The sequence below is a fragment of the Monodelphis domestica genome, chromosome 5 (assembly GCF_027887165.1).
Source record: "Monodelphis domestica isolate mMonDom1 chromosome 5, mMonDom1.pri, whole genome shotgun sequence".
NCBI classification, from domain to species: Eukaryota; Metazoa; Chordata; class Mammalia; order Didelphimorphia; family Didelphidae; genus Monodelphis; species Monodelphis domestica.
The window spans coordinates 33,745,166-33,751,958 of record NC_077231.1 but is presented as its reverse complement, the minus strand read 5'-3'; positions in this window follow the sequence as shown (position 1 = coordinate 33,751,958).

The window sequence follows — 6,793 nt, the reverse complement described above, 5'->3', positions numbered from 1 at the left end:
CTTCCATCTTCCTTGCCACTGTAAAAGCTCTTACATGTTTCTTTTATGTGGGATAATTTAGTTCTCCGGTCTACCTCTCTCCTTCCCTCTCCTCACAGTATCCCTCTTTCTTGAATTTGATTTTTCAAAAATACCATGCTATCAAAACCAACCCATACCTATGCCTTCTGTCAATGTATATTCCTCCTAGCTTCTCAAATAATGATAAAGTTCTTAGGAATTATAAATATCATCTTCCCATGGAGGAATATAAAGAGTTTAACATTATTAAATACTGATTATTTTTCTTTCCTGTTTACCATTTTAATGTTTCTCTTGAGTCTTGTATTTGAAAATCAAATCTTCTATTCAGCTCTTGGCTTTTCATCAGGAATACTTGAAAGTTCTCTTAAAAACAAACAAAAAAAAACCCTTACCTTCCATCTTAGAGTTAATACTGTGTATGGGCTCCAAAGCAGAAGAGTGGTGAGGGCTAGGCAATGGGGGTTAAGTGACTGGCCCAGGGTCACACAGCTAGGAAGTGTCTGAGGCCAGATTTGAACCTAGGATTTCCCATCTCTAGGCCTGACTCTCAATCCACTGAGCCACCTAGTTGCCCCATGAAAGTCCTCTTTTTCATTAAACATCCATTTTCCACAAAGGATATGCTCCATTTTGTTGATAGATAATTCTTGGTTGTAATCCTGTCTCCTTTGCCCTCTGGAACATCCTATTCCAAGCTCTCCAGTCCTTTTAATGTAGAAGATCCCAAATCTTGTGCTGTCCTGAATGTGTCTCCATGATATTTAAATTATTTCTTTATAGTTACTTGCAATATTTTCTCTTGCACCTGGGAAATCTGGAATTTGGCTATACTTTTCTTAGGAGCTTTCATTTGGGGATCTATTTCAGGAAGGGTTTGGGTGGATTCTTTCAACTTCCATTTAACCCTCTGGTTTTAGGATGTCAGGTCAATTTTCCTTGATAATTTCTTTAAATGTGATGTCTAGGCTCTTTTTTTATCATGATTTTCAGGTGGTATAGTAATTTTTAAATGATTTCTCCTCCATTTATGTTGCAGATCAGTTATTTTTACAAAATATTTAATTTTTTCCTATATTTTTTCATTCTTTTTGTTTCTTTCTTGATGTTTCATGGAAACATTAGCTTCCACTTGCCTAATTCAAATTTTTAAGGAATTATTTTCTTCAGTAAGCTTTTGTATATCCTTTTCCATTTGTCCTGTTCTACTTTTTTAATGAGTTCTTCTCAGCAATGAATTTTTATACATCTTTTTCCATTTGGCTAATTGTATTTTATCAGAAATTCTTTTCTGATGTGGATTTTTGTGCCTATTTTGCCATTTGCCCTATTCTTTTGTTTTCTTTTTAAAGTTATTTTCCTCTTCTGGGTTAAGATGGTCACAGTGTAGAAGCAATGATCTTTCTCTCCTCACCACTGACAGATATAAAGTGCCTCAAAAGGACAAAAAACCCAAAATCAGATGAATGAAGGGGCTCCTCTGTAGGACACAGCCTTGAAGGTAGGCAGAATTTGGGCATTTCCACACTATAAGGGGGTTAAATAACCAAAGCATGAGCTGATCATTCCTCCCCAATTTGAACTAAGGTGCCAGAATCAGAGTGAGCTTGGGGTAATCTCTAAGTTCTTGGGAGCTGGCTGAGAACACCATAGACTTACCCCTGAGAGCAGCTAACTTGGGACCCCAGGAGGCTGAGGGATTTGGATCTTGGGCATAGAGATAGAGCAGGGAGTGGCAGCACATTGCAGATACCTTGTAGACTCGAAAAAAATAGCCTGGGGCAAAAACTGCACCATAGCTCGATATACAGGGAGCCTGCCCTTCTCACTCAGACTTCTGGCTAGGAAGGGAAGGAAAAACCAATAAAGCAATGGCTGCCAACACCTAAGAAGTACAGTCTTTAACTACCAAAATAAAATAAGTAAAATCCTGTGACTCTGGATAATTTCTTATTAGAGAAACAACAGACTACAGAGGAGACAGCAGAGGATGCCAAACAAGCAAATACATCCAAACTTTCCCCCCCAAAATGGAAGTTGGTGACAAGCTCTCCAAAAAATCAGGCTGGAAATTGAAGACCTGAAATGACCCGCTGGAAGCCATGAAAATCAGTATAGATGAAACCAGAAAGGAAAATTAAAAAATCATAGCTTAAATGTCTTTCTGGTCTTTAATACCAGAATTGGGCAAGTAGAAGCTAATGATCTCACAAGACAGCAAGAATTAATAAAGCAAAATCAAAAGAATGACAAAATAGAAGGAAACATGAAATATCTCACTGAGAAAATGACTGACTTGGAAAACCAATCTAGAGTTGTGAAAGAGAATTCTTTATTCTATTGTCTATCCAGAGTTAACAATAACTTAAGTACCTCACTAGATTGTGAAGACAGAATTAATTCTCCTTTGCCTACCTTTTGATTGAATCAACACAAGCTTGAACTAGGAACCCATGATGCATGACAGGAAAAGGGAAAGGAGGATTGTGGGAAATGTAGTCTCTAGGGTTCAAGATTCTAAATCAATACAGAATTCACACCCTACTTAGTGCTAGGTGAGAAGTCAGCAAGATATTTGGAGAGTTCCATCCTTTTTTATTTTAACTTGTAAATTATTTTAAGAGTTCATACCCTCAGAAACTGTTCAATCAGGAAACCGTGAACCTTTTCGATGAGAAATGGACCTCCAGAAGGTGAGAAGTTGATCCCACAGACACTGCCCCCGAGGTAGTGCTAGACAATTTGGAAACTGTGATTGGTCCCTGCAAATAGGGGAGGAAACAAGAAGTTACCATAAAAGTAAGCCCAAACTCCCTCAGAGCAGATGGTCTTTGAGAAGGTAGTCTGAAGAGATTGTCTTCTGGAAATAATCTTCTAACTGGGGAGAGTCTTCAAGGGAGCTTTGCTGGAGACTGTAGCCTGGATCATGAGCTTGGAGCTTGGCTTCAACTTAGACTCTGACTCCTGGACTACTTCATTGGGTGAGTGAAAGACTGACTACCTGTGTAGTTTCCTAAGAGATTAGTTTCCATCTTGGAGGAGACTGTGTGGTTACTTACCACCAGCTTTCCTGGTTGAGATAGGATAGATAACTTCTCTATCTCACATTTCTCTTCTTTATTGTTTGCTCTCTATTTATAAATATTTCTAAATAAGTTTCTGACTCAAGATATAATAAATATTGGAGACCACATAATTTCATACAATCATTGCCCAACCATTAATTTTCACCTTTACAGAAGAGATAATTTGAGAATCATTGGTCTACCTGAAAACCTAGAAATAAACATAAACTTTGACATCATACTACAAGAAATTATCCAAGAAAACTGCCCTGATGTTCTTCAATAAGAGGGCAAAATAGACATTGAGAGAATCCATAGATCACTCTCTACATTAAATCTTCAAAAGACAACCCCCAGGAATGTAATTACCAAATTCAAGAGCTTCTAATCTAAGGAGAAAATATTACAAGAAGCCAGAAAGAGACAATTCAGATATCAAGGAGCACCAATCAGGATTACACAGGATCTGGCAGCCTCCACACTAAAGGACCACAAGGCTTGGAATATGATATTCAGAAAGGCAAGAGAATTGGGATTACAACCAAGGATCATCTACCTATTAAAATTGATTATATACTTCCGGGGGGAGGGGCAATATGGGCATTCAACAAAATAGATTTCCAAATATTTGTAAAGAAAAGACTAGAACTAAACAGAAAGTTTGATATCCAAAAACAAAAATCAAGAGAAACATGAAAAGGTAAATAAGAAATAGAGAGGAAACATTTTTAAGTGCTTCAATAAGGTCAAATTGTTTGTATTCCTATATGGGAAAATGTTATTTGTAACTCTCAAAAATTGTATTCACTACTAAGGTAGTTAGAAGAATGATTCATAGGTAGAGATTGGGATACTAAGTGGTTTAAGATGGTATGCCAAAAAAAAAAAAAAGAAAAGGAGGGGGAATCGAAGATGGCAACAAGAGAAACTTGGAGGAATAAGAAAAATAGGATCATCTATACCACATAAAAAGGTGCATGGGAGGGGGAGGCAACTAATACTATTATAAGAAGGCAAGGAAGCTCTCTTAACAGGTAATACTCAAACCTTACTCTCAGATGAATAAATTTTGAGAGGGAAGAACCTCTAGATCCATTGGGTATCGAATTCTATTTTACCCTACAGAGAAGTTGAGAGGGACAAACCAAGGTGGGGAGTGGGGCAGGGAGTACAAAAGGGGAAGGAAAGAGACAAGGGAGGAAATTTAATAGACCCTAAAAAATAAGAGAGGAATGAAAAAGGGAAGTAAAATAAGGGTGGTAATTAGGAGAACTAATTAAAAGCAAATGACTGGTGTAGAAGGAATTAGCAAAAGAAGAAAGGGCAGGACTAGGAGAGGAAATCAAAATGTTGGGGAATACACAGGTGGTAATCATAACTCTGAAGGTGAAAGGGATGAACTCACCCATAAAACACAAGCAACTAGGAGAGTGGATTAGAAACCCAAATCCTACCATATGTTATCTACAAGAAACACACATGAGGAAGGTAGTCACACAGGGTAAAGGTAAAAGGCTGGAGCCAAATCTATTGGGCATCAAGTGAGAAAAAGAAGGCAGGAGTTGCAATCATGATATCTGACAAAGCCAAAGTAAAAATAGATCTGATAAAAAGAGATAAGGAAGGTAATTACATCTGTAAACCTCAAATTTCCTTAGACTTATAATTGTTGAAAATTTCACCATTGGGATATTTCATACTTGGAAAATTTCTTACTGATAGTCTATTGGAATGGGAACTCCATTGGCATGGGAGGTTCCTTCTCTTCCCTTCTTAAGACTACTTTAGGACAGAAACCCTTTGCTGAACAATGGAAAGGACTTTGACCTATGCTTAAGCATAGAACAGGAATTTCTTTGAGTCTTGATTGATTTTAGAATTGATACAATGGAGATACTTGGAATCAATCTCCACCCTATTCAGTCCTAATAGGATTGAGTAAGGGCTGCAGCCTAGATCAAAATTTAATTATTCCAATCTCTACCATACTCAAGTTAACAGGATTTAGAAAGGGCTGTAGCAAAGGAGTATAGATTTAATCATTGGAAAATATGACCTTCAACAGACATGTGCAAAAGCCAGAAACCTCTGGGCGGTCCTGGGTTAAGCGAGAGCCTCCATTGACAGGGAAATTGATGAAGAGTGATTGGTAGATGTGAGGACTGAGGGGAGGCAACTTGGATGGTGTCCTTAAAGATAGGAGGGTCTGGAGACTGGAGGAGGAGGGAGTTTTTGGGTCGGTGTGGTTCCTGGACTCTGAGGAAGCTCTCTGAAGGAAGCTGAAGGTGGGGGCCTCTGAGACTGTTTCTCCATTTTGGACACGTGAGTAATAGGGACTGATCTCTTTTCTTTGCCCCAGCTATCTAAGGGCTTGGGCCTTTTGGCCCAGCCTAAACAGAAGGGGTATTTAAGCCCTATTCCCTTCTCTCCCCTTTCTCTCTATATATATATCTCTAATTCCTTTCTTGCTCCTATTGTAATTAAACTCCAAAAAAGGCTGACGGCTGACTTGAGTTTTTCATTTAGGAATTACATAGCTGATTCCTTGGCGACCTTAAATTAATATATATCAGTCTTTTAAAGTGATTCCCTTGTAACATTGTGGCTGACCACACGGGAGTCTAAAGAATCCTCTCAATAAAACTTTTTCCTTGCCTTTTTACTATACTGTTTCACCACTTAGTCCTTTTTAAAAAAAAAAAAAAAAAAACTTGGCTTAAAGACACAGCTGCTAGAACACGTGAGTATAAAAAACTTTTTCTCTTTTCTCCTTAAGTTAAATTGGAATCAGCAGTTTTTTCTTTTTCTTCCCTTTAATCTTAAGGGACAGCTGGGTAGCTCAGCGGATTGAGAGCCAGCCCTAGAGGCAGAAGGTCCTGGGTTCAAATCGGACCTCAGATACTTCCCAGCTGTGTGACTCTGATAGACAGAAAACAGCTGTTTTTAAATCTCAGCAACAGGACTCTAAAGTCCTGGCTGGAAGAACTGTTTCTAAATATCCTTTCCCTTAAGGAACAACTTCCTGGAAAAAAAAAAAAAAAACCCTGTGGAAAGTTTGTTGCTTTGCCCTGCTCCCCACGTGTTTTGTGAAATTACAAAATATACATATAAAAATGAGTACTACATTCTTTGACAATTATATGGCAGCTGAAGAAGTAGGGGCATTGAGGAATGAAGGATACCTCCAAATTTTTATATTAATAGGTACTGTCATTTTTGTACTCCTCAATACTATATTTAGAGATGAAAAAATAAAAAATATTGAGGATAAAATAAAACAAAATGAGGATAAAATAAAACAAAATGAGGATAAAATAAAACAAAATGAGGATAAAATAGAAAATATTGAGGATAAAATAGAAAATGTTGAGGATAAAATAGAAAAAAATGAGGATAAAATAGAAAATATTGAGGATAAAATAGAAAAAATTGAGGATACAATAGAAAAAATTGAGGATACAATAGAAAAAATTGAGGATAAAATAGGAAATATTGAGAATAAAATAGAAAAACTTGAGGATAAAATAGGAAATATTGAGAATAAAATAGGAAATATTGAGGATAAAATGGGAGATATGGAAGATAAAATAGGAAAAATTGAGGAAAAAATGCAAGCCCAATTAGAAGATCTAAAATGTTTCTTACAGGATCAATGGGCAAACACCCACTCTACCAGAAACAGACCTGTTTCTGAACCTTTGAATGAG